Here is a 16,835-nt window from a genome sequence, read left to right on the forward strand (position 1 = left end):
GGCTTGGTGGGGTTGGAGTGACATGACGGAAGCTGGTGGTGGGCTTCTCTCTCTCCCCTGCTCTATAGACAGGGCCAGGGTTAAGGAGAGACCTGGGCAGGTGGGGGGAGGAGGCGAATAACGTTCCCATATGTTATTCGCGGTTATATCATATTCTCACGGGTTTTTCACAGAAAACCACAAATACCACATGAGAAAGTTATTTGCGTTTTTTCCGTATTCGTGGCTATGTTCCACCCGTAACCACCACGAATACGGAGGGAGGAGTGTACACACATAATTTAAAAGAAATAAAAACAACAAACAATAATATATGAAGTTTTGAAATCTAACATAAAACAGTCAAGCCAATAAAACATAAGAAAAACAAAAAACAATACACCTGCTATTACTAACATGTTTTAAAATAGAACTTAGAATATTTAAATTGCCAAACTATTCACCCGCCCCTTTTTACTAAACTGTGATAGCGATTATTAGCACAGGGAGCCACGCTGAATGCTCCGCACTGCTCCTGACACTCATAGAGTTCCCATGAGCATCGAGAGCAGCGTGGAGTATTCAGCGTGGCTCCCTGAGCTAATAACCGCTATCACAGATTACCGTAGTAAACGGAGGGAGTATATTTGCCAATACTTTAGATAATAGTACATCTTAAGGTTTTTCTAAATACAGATGTCTCTGTAATTGTTCTGATATGTACAGGCAGCTAATGCCACAAAAGTGGTCCAACAATTGAAAACGACCTTTTACAAGTTTCTTCAAAGTGAATTTTTCTCAAAACTGGAATAGATAATGTAATGTAATTTATTTATTATATACCGCTATATCCTTTAGGTTCTAAGCGGTTTGAAGAAAATATACATTAAGATTATAAATGAGAAGTAAGAAGGTACTTAAAAAATTCCCTTACTGTCCCGAAGGCTCACAATCTAAGATAAGTGGCAAGTGCCTTCTGATCCCATTTTCCCTTCCTCCCCTCTTCTATACAGGTGGCCAGCATCCTTCTACCCCCCTCCCCTACCCAGGGATGGCGCTGAGGCATCCTAAGCAAACGTTCAGCCTTGTGTGCCCTCTCCCAAATTAAATTTTAGGCCACTTGGCCTCCTCAGCAATCCTGATCACTTCAGCACCACCCTTTCCAGAACAATCTGGGTAAATGGGCTACTTGAAAACTGTTCATCCTCCCTGCTGCTAGAAATACCGCTTGCTATTTCTTTGAGTTTGGTTGTCAGGATTTTTTTTTTTTTTTTTTTGCCTGTACTGCACCTGCTTTTTTGCTCTCCTCTAGAAGCTGCTGCCCTAGGTGACGCCTAATGGTTGTGCTGGACCTGTCCCTACCGTGTCCCCCAAGTTGCCAGCATCCCCCCTTCATCTCCCAACCCCCCAGGTGGCTAGCATTCCATTCTTCTTCCCTTCCCTATCCTACTTAAACAAGGTGACCAGAACCCCCCTTCCAGCCTCTTGATCTGATCCAGAGAATGACACGGGGACAAATTTTTTTTCCCTTCACCGCAGGAACTCAATTTCCCCCATCCCAGCAAGTTTTGTCACTGTCACTGTCTCGGTCCCATTCCTGCAAGCTCTGCCTTAACCACACAAGTCTCGAACACATGATTTTAAAGTGACTGAGGCTTGTGCAGATGAGGACAGAGCTTGCAGGAATGGGGCAGGGACAGGAAAAGAACTCGAAGGGACGGGAAAATGAGTTCCCGCAAGGATGGGGAAAAATGTGTCCCCGTGTCATTCTCTAATCGGATTCACCACCTGACATTCACATCCAATCCCCAGCTCAAACGCCATGTCTTGAGCCAAAGTGCTTACTTCTATTCAGACCACCCACCCCCACCCCACCCCAAACCTCTGGCTTCCAGGGCCTACCGGAGGATTTTCATTTGTAGTTCAGAAGGAGGGCTGCCTCCCAAGGGTCATGGCAGCCATTTGCATCCCTGCACAGCCCCAGGTGGGAACAAAGAGGATCTACTCTCACCTGGACTCACACTGGTATATCCCAGGGGTGAATTAGGTGGTGAAGAAGTATCTGACTCTTGTGGGGGAGGGGGAGTAATTTAGACACAGGAGCAGGTTTGGAATAGGGGTGGAGTTTAGGGGGCTCAGATGGGTGGATGTCACAGGAGGTACGGAAGGGGGGGGTTTAGATGTGAATGTCAGGTGGGAGGTTGGATCAAAGGGTATCAGGAGGGTGATTGGATGTCATAGGAGTGCCGCTCAAGAACCATTACCAAGAACAGCCACATTACTAGCCTATTGACGGCCCAGCAGAACCTGCCACGACCTCTTTAGGTGGCATTGAATGCAGCTGAGCTGTTGGCAAATATGACAGCTAACGTTAGAGAATTTATTTATTTAAAGAACTTATTTTCTGCTTATCTCCTAAGCGACTTACAAGTAAGCATACACAGTAGAGGTCAAATTTTACTACACAATTTCCAATACATTATAAACATCAATCAGCTTTGTTTACATTGTTCCACAAAACATTGTAGTCATTCTCAAGCATTTCATTGGATGTCAGAGGGACAGCTAAAAGCTAAGATGAAAAAATGAGCCTTAAGTAATTTTGAAATAGCAGTACATTGCTACTAAAATGTATTGCTCTAAACCAGTGGTCTCAAACTAGTGGCCCGGGGGCCACATGCAGGCCGCCAGGTATTATTTTGAGGCCCTCGGTATGTTTATCATAATCACAAAAGTCAAATAAAACAGTTTCTTGATCATATGTCTCTTTAGCTATAAATGACAATATTATTATTAAGACTTAGCCAAAAGGAAAGATTTATAAACTATAAAGAGTTTTACCTCACGCAAAATTGCTATTTCTTTAATAAGACATTAACTAATTTTTCTGCGGCCCTCCAAGTACCTACAAATCCAAAATGTAGCCCTGTAAAGGGTTTGAGTTTGAGACCACTGCTCTAAACAGACCACTCCAAAGTACCAGACCCGCAATTGAAAAACAAGACTTTCTAATGGAGGCATACTTAATTTCATCTCTTATTCTTGCATTTAACAGCATCCTATTTTCTGATCTCAGAACTCTATTAGTTTTATATATTTTCAGACATACGAGGGTCATTTAATAAATAATGCACACTATTTTTTTTAATTTACATGTTTGTTTTTTTTGGGGGGGGGGTTTCAAATATTTCTTTACAATCCTTCAATATAGTTTCCCTGCTTTGCAATGACCGAGTCCCAACATCTGGGAAGCTTCATTATTCCATCCAAGACACCGTTTTGTTCAGTTGCCGAACGACTCGGGTACTGGCGGAAGAAAGCTCTTTCACAGATGCAAAACAATATCCACGCATAGGTTGTTTCAACATTGGAAAAAGGTTGAAGTCTGGTGGACTCATGTCTGGACTGTAGGGAGCATGAGGTAACACCTCTCAGTCATATTCGCGTAGTTTTTCAATGACAAGTGAAGAGCTCCATCTTCCCCATGACCAAAAAAAATTCAACGACCTCAATCAAAAGTCAAAAAATGATGATTTTTGCTTATGCTCATGAAGGCATCATCATCATCATCACAGACAGTTTCATGTGGAAGAAGTGTTACAGCAGTGTATTATCATGATTTTTGGCAAAAAATGCGCAGAAAAATGCACATACCCGACCTTAGTTGCTCTTGGCTGGGCCTCTCATTCTTCACGACAACGCTCGCCCGCACATAGGGAATATCATTGAAAAACTGCACGAATACGGCTGGGAGTTGTTACCTCATGCTCCCTACAGTCCAGACATGAGATCACCAGACTTCGACCTTTTTCCAAAGTTGAAACAACCTATGCGTGCATCTCTGAAAGAGCTTTTTTCTGCCGGTACCCGAGCCATTCAGCAACTAAACTAAAACAGTGTCTTGGATGGAATAATGAAGCTTCCCGGACATTGGGGCTCAGTCATTGCAAAGCAGGGAGGCTATATTGAAGGATTGTTAAGAAACACTAAAAAAAAAAACCAAAACATGTAAATTAAAAAAAAATAGTGTGCATTATTTATGAAATGACCCTCGTATATATGGTCAGATAGTCTGCAAGGGTGTCATATATCCCTAGATGGATTATTTTCAAAATCTTAAACTGTACCCGATGATAGATTGGCAACCAATATAATTTCTTTAAAATTGGTGCAATATGTCATACCATGTTAAGACTCGTGCCGCAGAATTTTCCCGTCCCGTCCACACGAGTTCTTTTCTGGTCCCTGCCCCATTCCTACAAGCTCCATCCTCATCTTCACAAGCCTCAAACGCTTTAAAATGATAAGTGTTCGAGGCTTGTGCGGTTAAGGCAGAGCTTACAGGAATTGGGGCAGGGACAGCAACAAAACTCACGGGGACGGGATGGGGAAATTGAGTTCCTGCGGGGTCGGGGACAAATTTGTCCCCGTGTCATTCTCTAGCTAGCATGCACTACTGCTCTACAAGCTAGCTGGCACCACTGGCTGCTCTTCTGACCTACCCACATCACAGCTGGTTCCCAGTTCTTCATTATGCAGTTAGGCAGGGTTTCCCCCCCCCCCCTGCTGACTGGTTTTAATGCACGGTAGACCTTAGCACATATCTGCATTAACATTTGCTGTGTGGTAAATCCCATTCTAGCTGCTTAACCCTTTCAGGACCATAAGGATCGTAGGCCAATTTTTGTGGTTTTGACAACATTTTTATGGTAAAAAGGGCTTGCAGATGCCAAAAAATTGATTTTTTTTGTGAAATATCATTATTTTTATTTAAAAAATCACACTTCTGGCTTATGGACAGTGTGGCAAGTGAATCTTCTCGTCAATCTGGCAACGACGCTAATGAATGAATGTCGGAACCAGTTTGTTTACATAAAGGCAGTATCATATGGAATCCGTACATATCAAATTTAGAACTGTAGACTATCCCAATCAAAATTTATAGGATTTTAAAGTTATGGGACAAATATGTCCCTTGGTCCTGAAAGGGTTAATGCAGCTAAGTAAAAGGGAGAGAAAAGGTATGAGTATGTATATAAAGGGAGAGAGAGACCAATTGAGAAGTGACATTCTTCCAAGGGTTACAAAGCATAAATGCTGCTTCTGATATATGTCATGAAGTAATTTGATGGTCCATCTGATTGAGAGATAACTCTGATAGTAGATTTTGCAGAAACCTTCAACACTGTCTCCCATGCTTATCCGATCATCAAAAGAAGATGAAGCTGATTAACCATTTTGAAACCAATCGGATGATGAGACGACTACAAAACAACTTTTTATATGCTTTAATTAAAACCTTGTTCCTGCAGCCTATAGCTGAATGGGGCTTTAGGGAGTGGGTGGCTGATCCTGTTGCTATAACAACGCCAAATCTTTCATGCCTTTCTTCCTAATAGACTCCCTCTATCTGACTGGCCATTGATTTACATGTGCACCCAACCGTTGCAACTTTCTTCCTTAACTCGGGTCCTCTATTAACCCCCTCCAGAAACTTCCCCCTTTATTGAGCAAAACCTACTGTCCTCTAACACTCAGGTCTCCAGCCACCCCTCACCAGAAACGTTCTGCTCTATCCTGCATTGATATCATCTCTCTATCAGAACTTTCTCCTGCACCTCATCCTTTCTTTCCCAGCTGCAAAGTCCTGAGGGCCCATGCTCCAAAGCCACAGACAGAAAGAGGCTTTCCAATCACACAGGCATTCCCAGACTTTCTCACTTTGCTACTTTAAGAGGGTGACTTTTCCTCTAATCCTTCCTTTGATATTTTATTTATTTATTTATTTTTAGTTAACCCTAAAATCAGTTATCCTGGAAATCACATCAGAGTGCAAAGGAAACTAGATAAATAGCAATAATTTAAAAGTTACAGAGGATAGCATTTTCCCCCACTAGTTTTAGAAATATGACAGCTCATTTTATCTGTCCTTCACTTGCCACACAGTTGTTCGGCTGATTATTTAGATTGGGGGTGTCAAATGTCGATCCTCGAGGGCCGCAATCCAGTCGGGTTTTCAGGCTTTCCCCAATGAGTATGCATGAGATCTATTTGCATGCACTGCTTTCACTGTATGCTAATAGATCTCATGCATAGTCATTGGGGAAAGACTGAAATTGCATAGTCCTCGAGGACCGACATTTGACATCTCTGATTTAGATCTATAATATGTGGTTGCCCGATACATATATTTCTAAGACCTGAGATAAAACCTGATTTATGATCTCAGAGCTTAAAAGATAGTATTATATAGTATATAGTAATATTTTTTCCATATGATATAAATTTCTTAACCGCACTCTGGCATCTCAGGTAGCTCTTCATGACAATGACTTTTGAACACTTGCTTACAGCTCGTTCCTACAGATATTTTAGAAGACAATTGAAGACCTATCTCTTCTCTAAATATCTGACTACCTAACCATCCTATTTTATGTAACATGCTTATTTTTTTAAATCTTTTGTAAACCGCGTTGAACTTCTAGTTACGCGGTCAATAAGCACAATATTATGTTATGTTATGTACCATTATTGATTGTCTTCCTATTAAGGATCAAATATACTGTATATTGTCCACCTAACTTTATCATAGTTGCTAACATCATATTTTATTTAGAAAATTAAAAATACAGCAAAAGTATTCCTTACAAAAAACAACCCAATCATGGCCCACTAAGGTCCTCCAAAGAATTTGATGATGTGGTTATCTTAGACATACAAAACTCTATTCTTTCTTCTTTCATATTGTAATTATGGGCTCCTTTTATGAAGGCACGTTAAGGCCTTAACGCACGGAATAGCACACGCTAAATTGCCACATGCGCTAGCCGCTACCGCCTCCTTTTGAGCTAGCCGCTACCACCTCCTTTTCAGCTAGTGCGCACTATAGCGCATGCTAATCCGGGTGCATGCGCTAAAACACTTAGCGCACCTTCGTAAAAGGAGCCCTATATTCTGTATCTGTTAGCTATAGCCCCGTATTTGGAGGGCTGTCAACACCACTGAAAGACAAGCAGCTCTGTCATAGCAGGTATAAAATTGAAAACGCTTCTGTCCGTGCTCTTTTCTTCAGATCAGTAGCTAGTAGTCAAAGCATAAAGGAAAAGGAAACTAATATCACAGGAAAGTAAAAACATTCTGTTATTCATTTTCCCCTTTAACTATACATGATTAATATATTCGCGTTTTCACTTTTTTTCAAGCATTACAGTTTTTTGATTGTGTTTTTGTTTTGTACCTTTTGTTACTGAGCTTGAAAATATACCTTGAATTATTACAGCTAGAGATTATACTCCTAGAACCTTGAGTTTTGTTTTATTTTTAATTGTATGCAATATGAACACATTAGCTTTCACTAGAGTTTTGGATCAGCAAATCAGAAAACTTAAAAGCAAATCTAGCACTTCATTTGGGGAAATATATGCCCCACATCTTGATGCCATATTGAAAAGGAATTTATTTTTTTATTTTTAATTCTTTATTGATTTTCCAAACATCAATAATGCAAGACACAAATATATAACATATGATAAGTCAATAAAAGCACATTCAACTTACAAATGTACATAACCATTTATTGTTATTGTTATTATGAGGTGGTTTAAAAAGTTTGATTAAAAAAAAAAAAAAAGCAAGTTAAACAATGTAATCTCCATCGAGGGCTATACATTAGTCCAGCCAGTTTCCAGTTTTTGTTTGTTTGGTTGTTGTTTTTTTTTGGGGGGGGGGGTTTCTTCGTGTATAGCCCTTTTCAGACCACCCTCCTATTTGGGATTGTTTTAAATATTGACTTGCGCTCACCTATGGAACGTGTCAAATGAAGTATGCCTGCTGGTATTTTCAAAAGTTTCTGATTTTCTGTTTGGAATGATAGTCTTAGTCTCTGAAAATGATGACCCCCCTGCCCCCACCTACAGAATGGAAACCGCCATTAGAGAACAGAACTCTGCGTCAGATGTACTAAGCGTTTCCCCCATTGAGTTAAAAGGAAGAAATCCTTTACCCTCCACTTTGATTTCCAACTTTTATACTTAGGGCAATCCAGTGTTTGATTTATTACAAAGTTTATGGAACATTTCTATAGGGTCCCTACCGGGACAATCACTGTGGTCTGCAGAGCTAGCACATATTTCTGCCAAAGACACGGGCAATTAAAAAATGTATGGAAAGAAATGGAAGAATCATGATAGGATAAATTATACTTTTTGGTGGGTGAATGTGTGTACTATATACAGATACGAACAAATTAATGCGGAGTGTAGGGGATTTAGTGAGATATTCAATAAAATTTGGAGCCCATTGACTAAATTTGTAAAAACATAATAATGTATTTACATCTTATTTTTTTCTTTGGCTCATTTATCTTTGCACATCCAGGGGGGGGGGGGGGGAGTTGGATGGAGGGGAGAAAATATTGATAGTGATGATTTAGGTAACTTGTTTTTTTCATTTATATTATATATTAGGTTATTGCGTTATTATTATATGCAAGAAAATGAAATTATTGAATGATAGTTATGTTACCTATATAGATATTAGTGTAATGTATGCAATACCTACTGTTCTTTTATTTGTATGACACTGTTTTTGATTAAAAATCAATAAAGAATTAAAAATATATATAAACAAAAAAAAAATATGTTTTCTGGATTCACCACTATCAACACTTTCCAATGGTGGACTTTAGAACTCCAATGAAATTAAGCCTTCATGAAATTGAGATTTAGATGCTGCGAGTGAAAAATGCATTATCTCCAGAGCATACACCCGAAATGACTCCCCCCTCCCCGGCCCCCCCCCCCCCCCCGCATCTGAGACAAAACAAAGATGGGGATAAACACATCAACTATTCCTTGACCAGAACTCTGGATGAGGAAGGGCAGGTTAACCAAGCTAGAGTTTGGTTTGCCCTTTATAGCGTCTGCTTCTCTCCTGACACTCTTTTCCCAATTGTGGAAGAAGAACTTTTCCTTTGATCTTAGGCAGTACTATTCTTGAATTTCTCTCCTTCAACTTCTTGTCAATTTCGCCTTCTCTCTTTCTCTTTCTTTTCCCCCTCTCCTTCCCTTTTTCTGGAGTGGTATTACTTTGCTCTTTTCGTTGACCAAGCACAATTGTGTTACTGGGGCTAATTAATTCAATCCCTATCCGAGAATTAGGAGATTCTTGTCCCTGTACAAAATGAAAAGCAGAGAGGAGCCTGGGCTGGGCAGCCTCCCTGATTGCTTGATTGTGTGTGGTGGGGGGAAGTGGGGTGTGAGGCTTTGTGCTTCACATTTTTGTCCATAAGGCTGAAGAAAGGACGGCGGCTTTTGATGGGAGGAATGAGAAGAGTCTCATAAGTTGAGCAACAAGTAGACGATCAGGTCCCCCACTTCCATGCTGCCTGTGGATAACATATGTCAGGCATTAATAGAAGGCTGAAAGAGAGCAGGGATGAAGGGGGATGGGAGGTTAAAGAACAAGGCTCGGACTAACCAGTTCAAGGCTTGATTTCTTTAGACCTACACTAGATACCAGACATTAATAAATACAAATGAAATTGAAAGACTATGCTTGTTGGCTTTATTACTGCTGTTATTAATATTGCTATTAATATGCATATTATTAACTTTATTATTGCAATTCATTTTAATTATTAAACAGGTGTATATATATAGACAAAATGGGCTTGCTCTATTTTAGCAGAATTAATACCGATGGAGAAAATGTTTAAAATCCACTTTTCAAGGTATACTTCAAAACTTATGTGCTTTTATAGTTTAATATGATTATAAAATATGTTGCACTTATGTATGGAGTAAAAATGAATAAAGATATATTTTTTAAAAAAACTTATGTTTTTCTAACGACTTCTGCCATGTATGGATTACAATGGTTAAGGAAGATGGCGAAATGCAAAATTTATTTAGCAATCATGTTAGTTTAATTGGGTAAATTTGAAAACCACAAAAATTACATGAATTATTTTGTGCGGTGCATTATTATGAACTGTGATGTCTGATCATCAAGTTTCAAGTTTATTTAAAATTTCTTATACCGCCTAATCAAACCTTCTAGTCATTTGCTTCGGCTTATGTCTGTGTGCGCCTTGGTTTTGTGATGCTTTGTATTTCATGTATTCTAATTTAATTTATTTATTTTAGTCATATTCTGGGTTTTGTATTTATTTCTTATCATATGCTATAGCCACTGCTTGGGACAGGTAGCTCCTGATGAAAGCGGTTAAGAAACTCCTAAATTGGAAAAAAAAAAAAAAAAAAAACCTATGAAAATTCATTTTTAAATTTTTAATAATTAAGCCTTTTTGAAAAACGATTAACTCGTGCAGCTTGTCGGTTAATTGTGGGGTGTTCTAAAACAATTATAGTGAAACAAAGTATTGATAAGGCTTCACGATATATAAGATACAGTGGGTTACTTTGATACAGAAGGAATTATAAAGTTTAATTGGTTGGACTGTTAGTTCTATTAAAGTTGTGCCAGCTTTCAGTATGATAGAAAAAAAGTAATCGAATTGAACAGAATGTCCGCATATTTTATCTTGCTTAAGAGGGAATGACAGCTCTGAACAATGTTTTAACGTTTTTTATTTTGGGGTTTTTTTTTTGCAAGAAAATAGATGTCTCCCTTATTGGAAGTTTGTGCTGTTACAACGCACTAGGAAAGAGGAAGTTATATCAATAATGTCTAATATTTGGTAGCTCTGTCGTTTAAGACAAAATCTATAAAGAAAATGGTAATATTTGCGAAAGAGAAAAAATAAAGGGGGCAGACACTTGGCGAATTTCCCTTCCTAAAGAGAAATTTAAATGGAAGCAAGTGTTAAAATATTAGCTCTAAAGATTGAATCTCAGGAACCGGTGTTCTTATGCTCCTTTCAGCACATGTTTGAACAGCCTTTTGACAACCCTGCAGGATCTATTAAAAAAAAGAATCCAAGATCAACCCAAGAGAGTCTCCTGTAAAAGGGAGAAATTATAGACCTTAAAAGAGCCTGAACGGTCGGGAGAACATCAACAAGATCTTAAGGATGTCTTGCTTCATGAGCCGCTATCAAGTCCAGTTTTTGAAACAGCACCATTTTGATATCCATCCTCTTCTTCTTCTTCTCTCTCTCCCTCTCGGAGATGGCCGTGCAGTCTGATATTCGTACATCGAACGGAATCCAAAGGCGCCTGGGCTGCGACATATTTGGACTGGTACAGTAAGTCGTAAAGCAGAAGTGTCAAACTGTTTTAAAATGAGCCCTTTGGGAGGGGTAGGTAAGTGAGGTAAATAAGCTAACCTGTATTTGTAATCGAACGGAATGAAAGACGATAGGAATCTCAGTTTCTTTATCTCCAGTCTATTAACATTTTATGGTTTAGCAACCTCTTAAAAAAAAAAAATTGGCCACCGCCGGCTTTGCGGTCTGGGGGTCTCTTTTCTCTCACCGCCTAAAGACGAAAGCCAGAAGAAAAACCCTTTGGAAAACCAGAGCCAGCTAAGCTTGCAGCAGAGGACATCTGAGCAAAGCAGGCTACGATGCAACACGGTGTCAGCCGGAGCCTGAGGCAAACGAGAGCTCCAATACCAAAGCCAGCTTCCGTAGAGAACTGCAAACATTTTACAAATGTATGTTTTACGCACTAACGTGGCAAAAAAACACACACTAGGTTTTAGAAAAATAACAGGAGTTTCTTAATTCAAAATCAGCGGCATATTTACATATAGTGCGATTAGATATACAGGTAGTGCATTTCCCCATAGGAGCAGATCACCTGGACAACAGCTCTTATATGAAAAATGTCCTACATACAGTACTGGATTTCATAAGGATGACCTGAAACTACTGGTAATGTATTTGGCGAATCCTAAGAAAAGAAAGATGTACCTTGGAGTAATTTATTCCCATAGTAGAACTCATAAGCCTAAGTATGTAGCCTTGGAGTGTGTAAGAAAAGAGATGGTTTACAAGGGAGCATTGTAAAGCATGCATGCATTTCTAACAGTGTATCCTATATAGACTAATGGCTAAACATCTAACATTGCATCTCTTTTCGGCACAGTATTTTGTGCAGAGTAATAGGAATGCTTGTACCTTCTGATACTGCCTCGCATAGGAAAATATGTACTGTACGTGTACCTGCAGTAATGGAGTCAACCTATAAACAGGACAATGGGCTAGATTCACTAACCTGCCCGAATCGGAACAATCCGTTTCCGATTCAGGCAGGTCCGATGAATTCACTAACCTAAAATATGCAGATGGGGGCGATCGGAGGAACACCCCCATCTGTCTGCACGGATCGCACATGCATGATCCGCGCACATGCGCAGACCCGTCCTAGCCATGACTTTATTTTTAACTTTAAACTTTTTGTAACTTTAAACTTTTGTGGGGGTGGCAGCCTCTTCCCTCCTTCCCTTCAGTGCGAGCCCGCGGGTTTAAAGCTGGCACTGCACTGCGGTGTGCAGCCCTGCTTTAAAACCACGGGCTTGCACTGCGGGGAAGGGCGGCAGAGAGCAGGAGAGTCGGGGTGAGCAGGCAGGAGCGATCGGGGCAGGCAGGCAGGGGGGTTCGGGTTCAGGCAGGCAGGTGTATTCGGGGCAGGCAGACAGGCTCGTTCGGGGTTACAGGAGATGGGGCTGACATGTTAGAAAGCAGGGTGGCAGAAGGCAGGGCAGTTGCAAAGGGCTTCAGCTACTGGTCCTGAGCAGTCGCTTTTTGCAAGCCCAGTTGGATTAAAAAAAAAAGTTTAGTGAATCTCGTCCCTGCCTACTTTGCATGCAGTTCCCCTCATTTGCATATGCGCACCAGAAGCAGATTGCTACACAGATTAGTGAATACTGCAGGAGGGAAATCTGGTCGCTAAGGGCTCGCAAACCGATCGGTAGACGATCGGTTAGTGAATCTAGCCCAATGTGCTGTTGGCCTTTCCAGCCAGTCCTGGGTTTCTAATAAAGCAGACACTGCAGACAGATCTGAAAGTGTGAAATGGGTTTATTTCCTTTTATTTAATCATTTAATTAATTAACTAATTTGCAGATCACACTAATCCACCCTGAAATTTTCAGATGATCTCTACATATCAGAAGCATCTTTGTTTAGACATTTTCCTTACAAAATTATATTATAAATTACCAAAAGCATAAATATTTTTACTGTCTTTCCTGTGTAGATTCTCAAAACCAAGGCTTTGTAACGATTAGGAAAATTAAATATATATTTTTAATCACATCAAAATATAAGTAAGCCTCTTTCAGAAAGAAGGGTTAAAAGCTGTTGCCTGTACTTCCGCAGAACTATATTTCAGCAAATACTGCAATACATATTTTCTCTGCATCATACTTTCAGGTGTTAATTTAAATTAAATAAAACTATTTGGGAAAACACAGCTATATCGTCTTCAAGTGGCGTCCAATCTTATGTAACTGCCCTAATAAAAAAATGAGCAGACCTGGAACCTAATCCATTCAAAGGGTAGTGGTGTTTCTGATAGAGAAATATATATACAGGGTGGCTGAAAAGTTCTCAGCCCAACCAAGAACAGAATGATTTGGAGGCTGGAGCCATGAAATTTACAAGTTATTCCACACTTTTCTTGACACTTTTCGTTTCAATGTTACGAAATGAAACGAAAAGTGTCAAGAACAGTGTGACTGCTTTTTCTATACAAATAAGTAGATACAAATTATATGTTATATAAATTATACTATACCGTATACTATATACAAATTATACAAATAAAATATATACAAATGATATAGTATATTTATGTGCATAAACTATCATATATATCTGTCTACTACATGTGTGTTTGTATTTATGTATGTGTGTATAGGTAGATATAGATTAATATACTGTATATAGTTAGAAAAAAAATACACATAAATAGAACAGGAAAAGAGAACATATACAGAGAAATGTGAAAATGAGTACACAATAATGTAAAGAAAAACAAGCACAACTCAATAGGCACATTGCAGAGGCAGACCATAGATGTACAGATGAGCAGAGCACACAGGACATCATAGAAGTGTAGACTCAAAAGCAGAATGAGAAATATATATATATATACACAGAAAATATACAAGCCTATACGCACAAATAGGGCATTTTAACACAGACAGAATACACAGCTGACTTGTAGTCGAGCAGACACGTTGTGTGAGCACAGTTGGATGTAGGAGGCACTGGGAGTGAATTTTGTGTTTGGTAAAGATAAACAGTTAAGACAATAGGTTGCTACAATGGGTAGTAGAAAGTGGAATGATGCATTCAGCTACAACTCCTATAAGCAAGAACATTTTATCGATTTATTTAACATTTCACCAGGGGAAAAAAAAAGAGGAAACTGATTTTAAGACTCTGTATACTATATAAAAATTAATAAATTATACAACATTTACCTCCCAACTCTCTTGTTTTGCAAGTAGCTAATAAACTCATAACCAGCTTGACTGCATTGTTGCACATTAGTTAATTGGAAACTATCAAGCAAGAATAACGCTCTGATATAGGGAATGATGACATCTATTATGCTCATGCTAATGCATAAATAAAACAATGACCCACTCAAATAAATACAAACGCTATGGCCAGCACGGCAAATCTATTTATTATTAGTAATACCTAGGGCTCCTTTTACGAAGCCGTGTTAGCGGTTTAATGTGTGTAATAGCGCGCTAAACCGCCGGCCGCACTAGCCACTACCACCTCCTCTTCAGCAGGTAGTAGTTTTTCAGCTAGCGCAGGGGTTAACTCGTGCAATAAAGCCACCAATGTGGCTTTGTAAACGGAGCCCCTAGTATCTTAAACTATATCTCTCCTATAAATATTTATTTATTTGCATACGTTCATTTGAAAGGCAAAATAGATTACTGTATCTGAAAAATTCATCTGAGAATTTTGGCAGCACACATTGTGCAATTTTAAAATAAGCCAAAATGCATCGCTTGTTTAAGTAAACTGATGCCCAGGCTTTATTCCATTGCTAAATTTGTGATTTTTGCTATTATCTTGGTCTGAAGAAACTTTACGGGTTACAAAAATGGGAAGAAAAAAAAAGAAAGAAAGAAAAGAAACTATGTAAATATTAGGGCAGTTACACAAATTATTTCCAAGCTTATTTACCATCACAATTCATGTTTATTCTGTGCACTGTACATATCTATCTGTCTATCTATACACACATACATCTCTCTCTCTCTCTCAGCAAAATTAAACCAGAAGAACTACAGGAGCTGCCAAATCAGGCAGTTTCAGGCAGGCTGCTAAGAAGACGTAAGGCTCCTTTTACTAAGCCAGGATAGCGTTTTTAGTGCACGCAGGATTTTAGCAGCGCTAGCTACGCGGCTAGAATTAACGCCAACTCAATGCTGGCGTTAAGGTCTAACGCGTGCTCTAAAACCGCTATCATAGCTTAAGTAAAAGGAGCCCTTAGGATTCTCTGTCCAAATAAAAAGAAAATATAGCATGTTAAGAACAAATTTAGCAAAATGTAATAATAAAAAAATAAATCTCAAAATAAAAAAAAAACATACAAAGCGTACACACAAAAATTCAAGCTCGAATTTCTTCATATTCTTCCCCTGTTCTATGTACCAGTTATAAAGCAAACTCTAATAAAAAAACAGTTTAAGGCTTCAAAACAAGAATAATTCCGACTCATAGATCTCCTATATTTTACATTTTACATTTAACAGCAAGTGTTTCCTCTTGTTTCAATTGGAAGTGCTGCTGCTGAATAGAAAATTGCAGTCATTTTAACAACTATCTTACAACCTAATTACAATGTTTGATCATTCAATGTTACATTTGAGAAAACACACAAACAGTGTAATATCTCGAAGTTGTGCTGCTCAGGCTTCAGTGTTTCGGCATTTGGTAGAGCAGAAGGCAGGTGAGGAACCCCCCCCCCCCCCCAAAGCTTCAGGGGTTCATCTGGGTCTGGGGGTTAAAATGGTAGCAAGTGCTGTGCTTTTGACCGATTTGCACTTTACCTGAGCAGTCGCTTAAATTTCGATTTGGAAAGGCTTTTTCTTCAGCTGAAGGGTGTTTTCTTACGGAAATCTAGTAGAAGGCGCCAGAGGGGGAGACTGAAGCGTTCATTAAAGGAGCCATTTTCCTTCACCTCTGTTGACTTTAAGTATTGAACTGAACTAACAGTTTAAAGTCTCTTTAAAAAGACTTTCCTTTGAGCTAATGGAAACCTTCAGTACGTAGTCGCGAGTGGATTCTTTTCTAATCTGAGGATGCTAAAACAGAGAGAGGTGTGTGTAGGCGCCCATATAAAAATATATTTAAATCATATAGACAGATAAATAGAAGCATACATACATATATGCAGATAACGTAGAGAATATAAACACACACACTAGCTTCTAAAGTAAATACACTAATACCTTTGTAATGACGATAACCTATAATTACCTCAATGAAAACCATCAGAGAAATTCAATTATGCAAAAAATACCTTTTTTTTCTTCATTATTTTATTTTGGGTGGATGTACTGAAATATATGATAACATAATCATTCATATAAGAAAGTATATAATATCTATTTGGGTGGTGTTTGTTGTTGTTTCGGGTTTTTTTTTCAACTTGAATGTTGCAGGAAGTAAACGAAATTGAATTCAGGGAAAGCAGTTCCAGAGGAAGATTTTCAGCCAATATTGCATTGAACCCTCCCCCCCCCCCATGTTTCGATTCACAATTTAATCGTCTAAGAAGGAGCTCGTTCCGAATGATCCCCTAATCACGAATATAAATAGCTATTTTATCCATTCCCAAAAATGTAGAGTAGACAAAACACTTCAGGAAAACAAAGAAAGAAAGAGAAGAGAGAAAGGAATCACGTTCTGGTCTTAT

General features: G+C 39.0%; 1 long non-coding RNA gene across 2 annotated transcripts in view; it reads right to left on the reverse strand.

Moving 5' to 3' along the window:
* LOC117363427 overlaps nt 1-16,181 on the reverse strand; it is a 48,350-nt gene extending 32,169 nt beyond the window's left edge. For both annotated transcript variants that reach the window (XR_004540051.1, XR_004540052.1), the window contains exon 1: nt 15,967-16,181. This is a non-coding gene — a long non-coding RNA (uncharacterized LOC117363427). The remainder of the gene's footprint in view (nt 1-15,966) is intronic.
* Between the last annotated feature and the right edge of the window lie 654 nt (nt 16,182-16,835).

This window comes from Geotrypetes seraphini, chromosome 7 (assembly GCF_902459505.1).
Source record: "Geotrypetes seraphini chromosome 7, aGeoSer1.1, whole genome shotgun sequence".
NCBI lineage: Eukaryota > Metazoa > Chordata > Amphibia > Gymnophiona > Dermophiidae > Geotrypetes > Geotrypetes seraphini.